Source organism: Gorilla gorilla, chromosome 12, assembly GCF_029281585.2.
Source record: "Gorilla gorilla gorilla isolate KB3781 chromosome 12, NHGRI_mGorGor1-v2.1_pri, whole genome shotgun sequence".
In the NCBI taxonomy this organism is placed as follows: Eukaryota; Metazoa; Chordata; class Mammalia; order Primates; family Hominidae; genus Gorilla; species Gorilla gorilla.
Window position 1 is genome coordinate 102,129,515 of NC_073236.2, and position 13,450 is coordinate 102,142,964.

At 40.9% G+C, this 13,450-nt stretch overlaps 1 long non-coding RNA gene across 1 annotated transcript; it reads right to left on the reverse strand.

The window, feature by feature from the left end:
• Positions 1–1,266: 1,266 nt before the first annotated feature.
• Positions 1,267–11,557, reverse strand: LOC134756804 (uncharacterized). Its single transcript, XR_010130006.1, has 2 exons — positions 11,474–11,557; positions 1,267–1,774 (listed from the first exon to the last, which is right to left on the reverse strand). It is a non-coding gene; the product is annotated as an uncharacterized lncRNA (long non-coding RNA).
• Positions 11,558–13,450: the final 1,893 nt, after the last annotated feature.

The following is a 13,450-nucleotide window of genomic DNA, read 5'->3' on the forward strand; positions in this document are numbered from 1 at the left end:
ATAAATTACCTTGGGCAGTATTCTGCTATTTATTAGACATGTAATTGGCCAAGTCACTTAATCCTCTGAGCCTCAGTTTTCTAAACAGTAAGGCAATAATCATAATAATAATGCCACCACTATCCTCCCTATCAAATTTCAAGATTTTTCAGTAAGGCATTGACATCAAGACAAATGGGGGTGGGAGTGCGTGTGAAGTTGCAGGGACAGGCAGGGACTGGAGTAACAACAGAAATTCAGACAAGCAGGAGGGACATAGCAACCAAGACAATTGAGCAATGTCCAGATAAAATGCAGGCAAACACCAGGTTAGAATGCAGAAGTAGCAGAATGGTTCATTCATGGTCAGAGCTGGGTGAACAAAATCGAATGGGTGCCATCTGAAATCCCAGTACTTCATGGAGATCTATGCCAAAGCCAGGCTCCATTCCCTGGGGAGAGAACCCAGCAATTAGAATTGCAGGGAAATATACTAGGTACCCAGAATGAGAACTCAAGTGAAGCCCAGTTCTATAAAATGAGGTGGACACAGGACACTTGGAAACAAGTGACAAACTGTAGAGCATCTAATGATGGTTTAGAGCATGTAGTGAAGGATTCTGATGATCATCCCGAGATCACATGTCCCAGCAGCAAAACCTTGGACCATGACATTGAAGGTCACACATTACTAGGGCAAGATACAGGTTATAGGAATGTACATTGATTCAGCAGAGGGTGGTTTGATGAAAAATATTTTAGAGCAGAATTAAGGTTGACTTATCAGTTAGCTCAGCTGGCTGGGCTCTGTGTGAGTGGCAGGGTGCTGACTCCCAGAGCAGGTGGGTCCATCTCACTGCCTCATGGCCACAGGCCTCTTCTTTTCTCCTGTCAGTTACCCTATAAATGCTGGATGCCAGCCATGGGCATGACGTGAATCTGTGCTATAGCAGGTGCTCAGCAAGTGTCAGATGAATGCAGGGACAGAGGATTGAATAAATGAATGCAGCAGCTTTTACTACAAAGAAAAGTTATGGAACAATAAGAACAGAATCACATCCTTTGTAATTAAGCCTGCAGACATCCTTAGTGCTCTGTTCTCTGCACTTTGGAAGATAGAATTCAGTCCTCTGAAAGCATTTTTAAGAGCTGTGTAGGAAAAGACAAACAAGCTTAGAAGAATTCAGTGAAAGATGAGAAGCCAATTGTCAACAACAAATTTGAAATTCCTATTCAAGGCCAGTAGAAACCAGTAAACAAAAAAATGTTTTAGTCAGAGAGAGTTAATCACTTCATTAATACTTTAATACCTATTTGAAATTGACTGACTTATCAGTCCTGGCATATCTCCTTTGCAATGCATTTAAAGAGGAGTGTAACATAGGATGGAATCCAAGGTGTCACATTCTCAGCTTACTGGTGATTATACAAGGAATGTGGACTAGACCAGTAAAGTCTGTCCTTGAGCCCTGCGGGATCCAAACCTGTGTGTGAAACCCGGTGAATCCCTGTGTCGGGAAGGCATGTGGACCTTTGCTGCCCCAGCACTCATCCCTAGCAAAGGGCCCTTCACATTTCCTAATTAGGTTATATTCAGTGTTCACAGGGCTGGTAATGGATGAGATACTGAAGTGTAATCACAACCGATATTATTCACGTCCCAGGAATGTGCAGCCGAGGCTGCTCTGCTAGCTCCAACAGAAAACAATGGCGTGGTTGACAAGTAGCCTTTTTACATTTCAGATTCTGATCCAGATTTAGTCCTTCTGTTTGGTCATGATTGCAGAATACATATCTAGAGAGAAGAAATAAACATGCTGTAAATTCAATTTCTTGGGTGTTTGAGGCTCTCTAAGTCCTATACAGACTGGCATAGCCTGCCTGTTAGAATGTTCAGAAATGAGGCTAACTGGGGCAGTCTGTGTCTGGTTTGCGATGTCTGGTTGATTAGAGGCCCAAGAAACCACAGAAAAGGTAATTAATTTAATCAACAGGTGTTATGCCAGGCATTGTCCTAAAACAAAAGATGAAGGTAAGTGCCTATTCTAAAATTGTTTGTGTTCAGGTGAAAACGCCAGACAAAGCATGCTAGCAACTACCCCAAGTCAGATGCAACTCAGTACTATAATGGAGGAATAAACAAAGTATTAATTATTGGCCAGAGCAGAGGATAATTAACCCTGACTAAGGAAAGGGGGTTGACCACGGGGAATCTTAAAGGATGAGTGAGAATATATGAAGGAAGGGGCTGGGGTGTACATCCCAAGAGATGTGAAATGGAACAGAGTCATGGGCAAGGAGGGAAAAATCACCCAGTAAAAAGGAACCCAGAGCACTTCACAGAGGAAGTGATGCTTCTATTGAGACTTGGAGGGTATGGAGGTAGCAGATAGTCAGATGGAGAGCAGGGGAAGGGCATTCTAGAAAGAGGAGGCAGCACTGCACAGAGTGAGGTGAAAGAACATAGCAGTGTGGGATGCCATGTGATATGGTTTGGCTGTCCCCATCCAAATCTCATCTTGTAGTTCCCATAATCCCTGTGTGTCATGGGAGGGACCCAGTGGGAAGTAATCGAATCATGGGGGTGGTTAACCTCATGCTGTTCTCGTGATAGTGAGTGAGTTCTCACGAGATCTGATGGCTTTATAACGGGCTTTTCCCCCTTTTGCTCAGCACTTCTCCTTGCTGCCACCGTGTGAAGAAGGACGTGTTTGCTTCCCCTTCCACCGTGATTGTAAGTTTCCTGAGGCCTCCCCAGCCATGCTGAACTGTGAGTCAGTTAAACCTCTTTCCTTTATAAATTACCTGGTCTCAGGTTTGTCTTTATTAACAGCGTGAAAATGGAGTAAGACACTGGGGATGGTAGAAGATGAGGTTAGAGAGGTAGGCACGGCCAGGGAATGACAGAATATTTTTGTAGTCAGCTGAGTACTTTGTATTTTATCCTGATGGCTATGAGAAGCCACATGCGGTGGTCCAATCTATTTGATTTGGTGACTAATGGGATCTGGGGAGAAGGTGTAAAGGAACCAGGTGAGATATGATGACAGCCTCGACCAAAGATATAATTGACAAATAAATGGCCTCATGTGATCCCATAGGTTTCACTAGGCAGGAGAAGAAAATAGAATAATTCTCCTATCAGTAATATTATTCTCCAATGACTACTCGGTACCTTTTTTCATTATTTATGTAAATTTTATTGCCCCTATTCAATCATCAGGTCCTTGAAGGAAGATCAGGGAGACCTGTGTCTAATTCATGTTTGTGCTGCTCACACTTTCTAACACAGATCTTGCACATATCAACGATGCTATAAATATATATTGAATAAATATTAACACAGAATTTGTGGGGGGGGGGGGGTGGTGCCAGAGTCAGTATTTAAACCAAGAGAAAGCCCTTCAACTCCCTCCTTTGCAGAGAGATTACTCATTCTGCCATACTGCACATCCACAAGACATTTACAGCCTACCAGAGACCTTTAAAGAAAGTTTCATAACATCCCTGCTGACCATCTTTTTGGAGATGGTGGGTACTAGAGTCTATATAATTTCTAGAAGATTCTAAAGTAAACTGCCAGACATTAGAAAATGATCTGAATTTATGAGTCAGTCATCCACAAGAGCTACATGTTTGTCAGTGGCAGGGCCAAAATCAACAGGACCTTCTTGCCAAAGTTTCGAGATACCCACTTACCTATTTATTGATATCTAAGGGTTCAGGGTCACCAGGATTCTCTAAAGTCATCCATTTGCAAACATGTTCCAAGACCAGCAGTATTTTGTATATGAAAGCTATCTTGCAATATAGACTAGCTGAATGAAATGTCTGTCTTTGTCATGAACTTTCATGTTTTCATTTCAGTAATGCAAACCACAACAGTGCTATGATCAACCCTCATCATCAGTATAGAAGAAATTATCTAGTCCTAACCCATGTTCTTACTGGTTTAATCATTTATTTCCAGCTTTCTGCTCTTTGTTTATTATTTATATAAGATGTTTTAGCTCTTTATGCTGAGTTAAAATGTAATCATTTTATTAATATTTTTTAAAAAGTTAAATTTCTAACCATAAATTATAGGATGATTAGTTAAAGACAGAAATCAGTTTTAAGCAAAATAACTAAGGGCATATCCTCTTCCCAGCATTTTTTATAAAAGAAGTATTTTATTTTAAAATATTTCTAGACTTAACAGAAAAATTGCAAAGATAATACAGAGTCCCATATACCCTATACCCATTCTCACTTATTAACATCTTACATTAATATTGTCCATTTGTGATAAGTAATGAACCAATATTGATATATAGTTTTTAATTAAAGTCTATCATGTATTAAGATTTCCTTAGTTTTTAGCTAATATTCTTTTTCTGTTCCAGGATCCCATCCAATATAACTCATTAAATTTAGTTGTCATGTGTCTTTAGGCCCTTGTTTGCCATGACTGTTAAGACTTCCCTTGCTTTTTATGACCTTGACAGTTTTGAGGAGTTCTCCTGTCATTTCTCCTCACATATTTTGTAGAATGTCCCCTAATTGGGAATTATATGATGGCTTTCTCGTGATTAGGCTGGAGTTATGGATTTATGAGATGAAGATCACAGAGGTAAAATGTCATTCTCATCATATATCAAGGCTGCATACTATCAACAAGATTTATGACTGCTGATATTGACCTTAATCACCTGCTTGGGGTGGTGTTTGTTAGTTTTCTCCACTGTAAAGTTACTCCTCTCATCTTTTATTTGTATTTTATATTATTGTTATCATTTGTTTATGTGTTATTATTTTAGAGACAGACTCTCACTCTGTCACCCAGGCTAGAGGGCAGTGGTGTGATCATAGCTTACTGCAACCTTGAACTCCTGGGTTCAAGTGATCCTCCCACCTCGACTTCCACAAGCGCTAGGATTACAGCCCTTCTCCCCCACTGCACCTCCCCACATTTTTATATTATACTCTGGAAGGAAGCCACAATGCATAGCACACAATTAAGAAGCAGCGATTTATACTCCACTCTTTGATGGCAAAATATCTACAGAAATTATTTGAACTTCTTCTGCCCAGGAGATTTGTCTATTGTCCCCCACTGATTTATTTATTCAATCATTTGTTTGTATCATTATGGTCTCATGGATATCTATTTTGCACTTTCAATACTATTTTATTTTGTTGCTCAAGTTGTTCCAGCCCTGGCCATGGAGAATACATTCAGTTGGCTCATGTGTCCCTGTAACATAGCCCTGTCATTATTGGATTTGGTTGAGCACTTTCTTACTTTCAGGAGCTACAAAATGCTCTAGGTTCATCTTATGTATTTCCTGCTCCATCCTAGAGTCCATGTCTCCAAGGAGCTTGGTTCTTTTATTGGAGAATGGTATTAGAAACCAAGACCTGGACATGCTCCTTGTTGCAGAGGTGTTATTGCTTCTAGGCTAAGCTGACAGAGAAATAACATATATGTGTGTAAATTAACCCATGTCTATACACATATATCTACAAATCCTTCTCTTTGTAACTATCTGTATCTATATTAAGCTAAATATGAGTTGATACTGATGTCTCCAATCCCAACCCAGTAGCACATAGATAATTCTAACCTTCTCCCCCTTGCTTGTTTCCTCTTCCTCCTACAATGAAGAACCTGGCTTCTGCCATCAGCCATTCATTTATTTCACTGTTCAATTCCAGTCTCCTGTATAGTACTTCCATAATTGTTAAGCCATACCCACATAGAAATAACTTTATAAGTTTGAGTGCTTATATAGAGCTCCTTTTGCCTTTAATCTTACAGACTCAATTCATTTCCAAACTTACTTATGTAAGCATTTTCTCTCACATCCCCTTCAATAAGCTTATTTCATGCATTTGTAATACAGTTAGATTATTTTGCCATATTTTACATTTCATCCTGGAATCCTCCAACCTTCTAAATATTTTTTAAATTTTGTATAATTAAATTTCTCTCTTTATGCCGTGAAGTTCTATGGGCTTTGACAAGTGCATAGTGTCATGTATCTAGTATTATCACGATATCATAAAAAGATAGTTTTACTACCCTTTAAAAAATCCCTAGTGGTTGGTTGACCTATTCAATTCCTTTCACCAAGAGTTTCTGAAACCACTGGTCTATTTGCCATCTCCATAAGAGTTTTGCCTTTTCCAGGATATCACTTAAATGGAACTATACATTATGTAGCCTTTTAAGACTGGCTTTTTTCACTTTGCAGCATGCATTTAAGATTCATCTATGTCTTCCTGTGGTTTGACAGCTCATTCCATTGTGTGGATGTGCTACAGTTTATTTAGCCATTCACCTACTAAAGTTTACTTCTAGTTTTTGGTAGTTATAAATAAAACTGCTATAAAATTCTCATGCTGATTTTTGTGTAGACATAAGTTCTCAACTCAGTTAAGTAAATACTTATGAACATGATTGCTGGGTCCTACGATGAGGCTATGTTTAACTCTAAGAAACTGCCAAACTGTTTTCCAAAGTGGCTGTAACCGTTTTAAATTCACACCAGCAATGAATGAGACTTCTGTTGTTCCACAAAGTTCTGTTGATCCTTGCCAGCAAATGGTATTGTCAGTTATTTTCGGATTTTAGCCATCCTTATAGGTGTATAATAGTACCTCATTGTTGTTTGACCGCTTTTAAAAATATTAAAAGTTTGTCAGGAGTGGGGAGTAAAACTTAAAAACTAAACAAGAAATCTGAGTCACCAGCATGAGCCATAGAGAACATTGTTGAGATAGCTCAGGCTATAGAAGAGGTGCTCCTCTTCCGGGTCCTATAAGAAGCAGGATGTAGAAACCACCAACTTGTTTCCTCCACTTGACTTTAGCTATTATGTTCTCCATTATCAAGTAAGAGAGCAAACAAAGTTGTGGGAGCTAATAATGCTTTACATAAAATAAATGAGAAAGAGAGGAGAGAAATGCAAAAAGTAACTTCTCAGAACACAGAAGAGATTATCCTTTCCAAACCAAAATGAAAAACTTGTCCAAAAAGAGAAGAGAGGGCTGTCATCTGGATAGAGGAGATGATCCTAGAAAACCTGATGGCTCCTTTTTATTAATATAAGAGTACCCTGGATTTGTTTTAATCAGGTATGGTAAGACATGCAGAAAAGACAGTCATGAAGGAATAAGTTTTTATACTTACAGATACCTAATAACAGGAGCACCCTAGGTAGGGCCACATGGAGAAGGGTGAGTCAAGAGAAAGAAGGAGTGAGGGGGGATCGTGGACAAGAGCCTTTATTGAGAAGGGAAAGGCAGAGTAAGCAGGTTTAGGATTGGCTAGTTTGAATAATTTCAGCAGGATCTGGGGCATAGGGGCTGTCTCTAGTCATCTGGTATCCTGTCCTGGCCTAGGGTGATTAGGACAGTGGGATAGTGGGTCTGCACATAAGAGCCAGATAAAGGAGGTGGTAGAAGTGTGGGCTTTGGATTGGCTGGTTTGCATATGAAAGATAGGCTCCCAGGCAAGTTGCTATCTCTAGGAATTTCATAACCCTGGGAGGGGCAGTTCCTTTCAATGTCAGCTAGACTCCAAGATGTTGAAGAATCAGAATAAAAAGACATACTTAATACGCTTCTTACATCATTTTTATTGTTGGGTCTACTTTTGCTGAAGCTGCCTGCGACTGTCCTTGGTCTTTTCCCCCTTGACCTCCCTGGTTCCTGAGATCTGAGCAGTATAAGCTTCTCCAGATGCTTGAGGCAACATTGTCTTCTTGAAATTTTAGTAAGGTGTGTTTGCTTCTGGTATTGATGGCTCCTATACACCTGTTTTACACTTCATGTTTGCAAAGCACATCAAGTACACCTGTTGTCTGACCCCCTGTGAACACCCCCTGGAGGTGGAGAATTCATCTTTTACTTTCATTGCTCTTTAACACTTCTCACATCTTTCCACTTGCCTGAGAATCTAAATATTTACAGATCTCCCTTATCTGTATATCATCTTGTATTCTGCTTCCTTTTTCATTCCCAGTGTCATGTGCTATCCTTCCCTCTAGGCCACTCCTGATGCTTCAGTCATCTAACACATATTTGTCGCACACAGACTGGAACAGGAATTGTGCCAGGGCCCGGGGACAGAGAGAAATATGGTATCCTTGTGTGGTGGGAAGAATAGATGAGAGCATATGTTTTGAGGCCTGACAATGTGTCAGTCACATCGGTAAGAATTGTTTCAGTTTCACTTAATCTTCACATCACACTTAAGGTGGGTTCTGTGACAACCTGCCCATACTACCACCATTCTTACAAATAAGAACTCAGGTTTTGTGAGCTTAAGTAATGACCCAAGATCACAGGGCTAGCTGATGGAGAGCAGGGGTCTGAATCCGGGTGCCTGACATCAGAGCACGTACTTTTCATTTGGATTCCATGAGCCTCCCGCAGACATAACTCAGAGCACTTTCCCATCCTAACCCTTGCAAGGATGAACCTCCTTTTTTATATAGAAACAAAATTATTTAGCAAAACAACCTGTCTACACTAGGAGCCTCTACTGCTAACTAATGATCAGATGATCTTGAGAAAATCACTAATTTTCTTTAGTCTCTGTTTCCTCTGCTGTAAAATGAGAAGGCAGGACTAGATGACCTCTAAGATCATTAAGCACTGACATTCTTTTAATTGATCAGATACATCTGCACCTCTATTTTAAATAACCATTTTGCTTTGAGGTTCAGGAATACTGGAGAAGGAAAGCCAAGGATGGCAAGGAGCTCACTTGGCGCTGAGAAACATCTTGAAATATTTTTAGCTGGTTTCTCTGACAAAATATGTCCTTTAGTGTTGCAAACTTACTGTACTAAAACCATTGTATACTGACACCAGGAATAAAACAGAAGCGAGCCAAGGCATTTTAAAGACTGACTTTCATTGACTTGAAAACATGCAAAATACAAACATCTCCTGTTACCAAGCCACCACTTCCAAAGCTGACCGAACTCACAAGGGCAATCCTAGGGGTCATTCCATCCCAGCACCCTCATGGACTCCCCTCTGCTGGCCTCCCCAAGGCCAACAACAGCCTGGTGAAATAGTCCCAAACTACCAGCCAACCCAGGCTCCTTGTTGAACACAGGCATGTGTTCCAGCCTCTGAACATTCTTCATGCCCTTCTCACTGTTGCATCATTCTCCTCCTTGTCTTCACAATTTTATTCATTTGCTAGGGCCGCCCTAACAAAATATCACTATTTGCTATGAGTCTACAATTAGGAAAAAGAAAGAAAAAATGAAATACCACTAGCTATTTCGCTGGGTTGCTTAAACAGCAGCAATTTCTTTCCTCATAGTTCTGGAGGCTGGAAGTCCAAGATCAAAATGCCAGCAGCACTGGCTTCTCCTGGGTCTTCTCTCCTTGCTTATAGACAACCATCTTCTCGCTGTGCGCCTCACACATACCCCTGGAGTCTGTGTGTGTGTGTCCAGCTCTCCTCTTCTTGTAAGGACACCAGTCACATTGGATCACGGTCCACCTATCTGACCTCATTTAACCTTGAACCTCTTTAAAGGCCGTATCTCCAAATACAGTCATTTTAAGGTACTGGTAGTTAGGACTTCAACATATGAATTTGCTGGGGGAGACACAGCCCATGCAGTGTTGGAATCCTACCCATCCACATCCCTCCTCAGATGTACTTCCCTTCAGGAAGCATGAAACTCAGCCAGCTGGAATTTCTCCTTCCTTGAGACCCCATTTCTCCACTCCACCACTTAACAAAGGCCTAGAGGTGTATAAGTTCCTTGTATGACAGAACAATGCCTTGTTTTATAAATAGTGTCTTATATTATTATGTCTCTCAATGGCATGTAGTTTAATACCTCATTCGGAGTAAGAACTTAACAAATATTCAATACTTGAACAAATAAAAAACTGTGGTACCTCCATACAATGGATGGATATTATTCAATGCTAAAAAGAAATTATTCAATGCTAAAAAGAAATGAGTTATCAAACCATGAAAAGATATGGAGGAACCTTAAGTGCATATTGTTAAGTAAAAGAAACCAATCTGAAAAGGCTACATACTGTATGATTCCAACTATATGACATACTGGAAAAGTCAAAACTATGGAGACAGTAAAAAAAATGAGTGATTGGCAGGGTCACTGGGGTGGAATTGGGGAAGGAAGGGAGGAATGAATAAATGGAGCACAGAGGATTTTCAGGGCAATAGAATTGTTCTGACACTACAATGGTGGATACATATGATTTTACATTTGACAAAATGCATAGAATGCACAACATAACGAATGAAACCTAATGGAAATGATGGCCTTTGGGGGATAATGATGTGTTAATGTAGATTCATCAGTTGTAACAAAGGTACCACCCTGTTGTAGGACTTTATAGCGGGGAGGGTGTGCATATGTGGGAGTGGAAAGATTATGGAAACTCTCTGTTCTTTCTGCTTAATTTTGCCATGAGTCTAAAACTGCTCTAAAAAATATATAGTTTACTTAAAAGGAAACCCCTCAAAAATACAATTTTTAATTGAATTTTCTGCACAGCCCTCATATTTTTAAAAATATGGGTATGGCTTCCATCTTTGGGGTTTCCATAAGCCCTGCTTTCCTTTATAGTGAGCTAGGTCATTGACAAGGAATAATAAATCAATTAAAAAAGAGAATGGCGTCTAAGACTTCATCATGCCTCCATCATAATCCCAACATTTGGAGATTTCAGGACAGCATGAACCTCAAAGTACGCAGCCTCCCTCCCAAGCAATGTGTGAAGCTTGTTAACTCTGCTCCAAGATGGTATAAAACTTTGATTAGCCAGAATGCTACACTAAAGGACTAGGGTTCTAGTTTATTGGTCTATGGCTGTGGAGTTCATGCCTCCCAAGCCAGCCCTCTTTGGAAGCAAACCAAGTGTTCCATCCTTGGGGATGGCACTATTCATCCAACACTGCATTGCCCAGGGTGTGTGCTTCTGGGATCCATTGCTAAAGGAAGAAATGTTAGGCTCCACTATGAGTACTGCTGCTGGCAAAAGACAAATATCCAGAGGAGCCAGGGCTTTGGGCTGAGAAACAGATGGCGGGAAGCCATCTATAGTGGAGAGAAGAAAGAGGAGGACTCAGGAACAGGAAGGCACAGGAGGCTGGAAATGAGCCTCGGATCCTTCACCACTTTACCTGAAAACCACACAGGCCGTGAAACTCACCAGTCAAGTCCTGGATCCTCACTGACATCCTCTATGGAGGCCATTTACCTGAGTCATAAAGATCTGTACCACAAACAGGTGCACTCAGACCACATGCCCCAGCCCTATACAATGGAAAGCCCAGTAATCAGCCCATGTTAATCAGGCCATCCTGGTTACTCTAACCAGAAGTATTCTATTTACTGATCATCTCTCTGTGGTTTCAGCTGTTTCTTGGAGTCTTAGTTTGTTTAAGCTAGTTCAACAAAAACACCATAAACTGGGTGGCTTAAAGAACAAATATTTATCTCACAGTTCTGGAGGCTGGGAAGTCCAGGATCAAGGCCAAGATTGGTGTCAGATGAGGGTCTGCTTCCTGGTTCCTAGGTAACCCTTCTTGCTATGTCTTCACCTGGCAGAAACAGCAAGGGAACTCTGTAAGCTCTCTTTTATAAGGGCACCAATCCTGTTCATGAGTGCTCCAACCTAATCACCTGCTGAAGGCCTCTCCTCCTAATACCATCACTTCAGGGGTTAGGATTTCAACATAGGAACTTTAGGGAGATACAAATATTCAGCCCATAAGAGAGCCAGTGAGAATCAAGAAGGAGTTTCAAGAACCCCTTGGCGAGAGAATGGGGGTGGGGGACGAAGAGAGAAGGACTTCTCACTCATTATAGCTCAACCAGAGCAGCTGCACGTTCACCTGTAATAAGCATTGAGGTCTTGCTTACAATTCCATTCAAAAGGGAGAAAACTTCAAAACCACCAGTGTATAGTGAAACATCAGTATTAGTGGGCCACACATCCCAGATAATCCCAATTGCAATACATATTGTCCCATTGTCAGATAACGTATCAGAATATGCGACCCTATTTGGCATTTGGAAAACAAGGAATTGATAACATTTATTATTTATTATATATTATCTGGTATTATAGTGACTTGTGTACTCGTTTTATCATCTGTACAAGTTTAACCTACTTAGGTGTAGGAAGCATATTCATCTTTGTACCTTTTAGAGTACATGTCACAATGCCTTACACTCTGGTGTTCAATAAATATAAGTTGAATGACAATAAGAGTGTCAGGTCATATTCACTAGCAAACAGAGCTGTGCAGCGGGTTCTAAGGGCTATAATATAATGGCATGAACGTGCAAATTCTTACCTTTGTTTTCTAGGCAAATCCATAATTAGAAACAATTTAAAGATAAGACTTTACAAACCAAAAAGGAAGTCCTAGACCACTCTTAGGCACAAAGATTTTAATATAGTGCCACAGAGGAGATGACTACCTTGGAAGAAGCAGCTCAGCATTCAGTGCTCACTTGTGTCAGTCTAATAGCATTTCCAGACAAAAGTGCAAAGCACGGGATTACCAAGTGTTGACTCTTGCATGTGTGCATGTCCTGATGCTCAGACAAGTGATCTGATTACAGTCAGGGGCATCTAGATGTCTCTGGAATGTTCAGATGGAGGGTTTCGACAACATAGTTTCCACATCAAGTCCACTGGTTTGAAAAATAAGAGGAATATAGGTCAGCCCAAGGAGAGTGCCAGCACTGTTGGCCCAATTCCTTGGCACAAAGTAGACACCCAATAAACACGTGTTAAATGTGTAAAATGGCTCCCCTCCCCTCTGGCTCCAACCTGTTCAGTCAGTAGCCAGGGAGTTCCAAGTACTCTCAAGGCCCCGCATCTATCTGTTATCTTTGTTGAGGAAGACACCACAACCATTGTTTCTGCAGAGTTGACGACCAGGTGAACATTTCTGAAAATCAGGCATGGCCAAGAAGGGGCCTTCAGAGCATCCACAGTACCAGGTTGAAGAGGCATGCTGAAGAGCCCAGCACATCAGAAACATGAGCCACAGGGAAGGATGCTGTCCCTAAGTGCAAGCCACCTTGGGGCCCTAAAAGGAGGAAGAGACAATTGTCTGATGAGGTTTACAAATATCCCTATGGGTTGCTGTTTGTGAAGTAAATGCAAGAACAATCCTGGGTGTCCTCTACTGCACATTTCCTGGTTCCCTTTATGGGAGTCCAAATGAAGTGATCTGTAATTAACCCTCAGTAGATGATCTGTCCTTGGTGCACACTGGTAGGTGTAGGTGTGTGTTTTGGGGGATGGTATAGGAGTATGTGTTCTTCTATCCATGTGCATGAATGCATGCAGGGAAGCAGAAGCGGGGGGCAGTATCACTGCAGACCTCTCTCTCTCTTTTTTTTTTTTTTTTTTTTTGAGATGGAGGCTCGCTCTGTCTCCCAGGCTGGAGTGCAGTGGCACG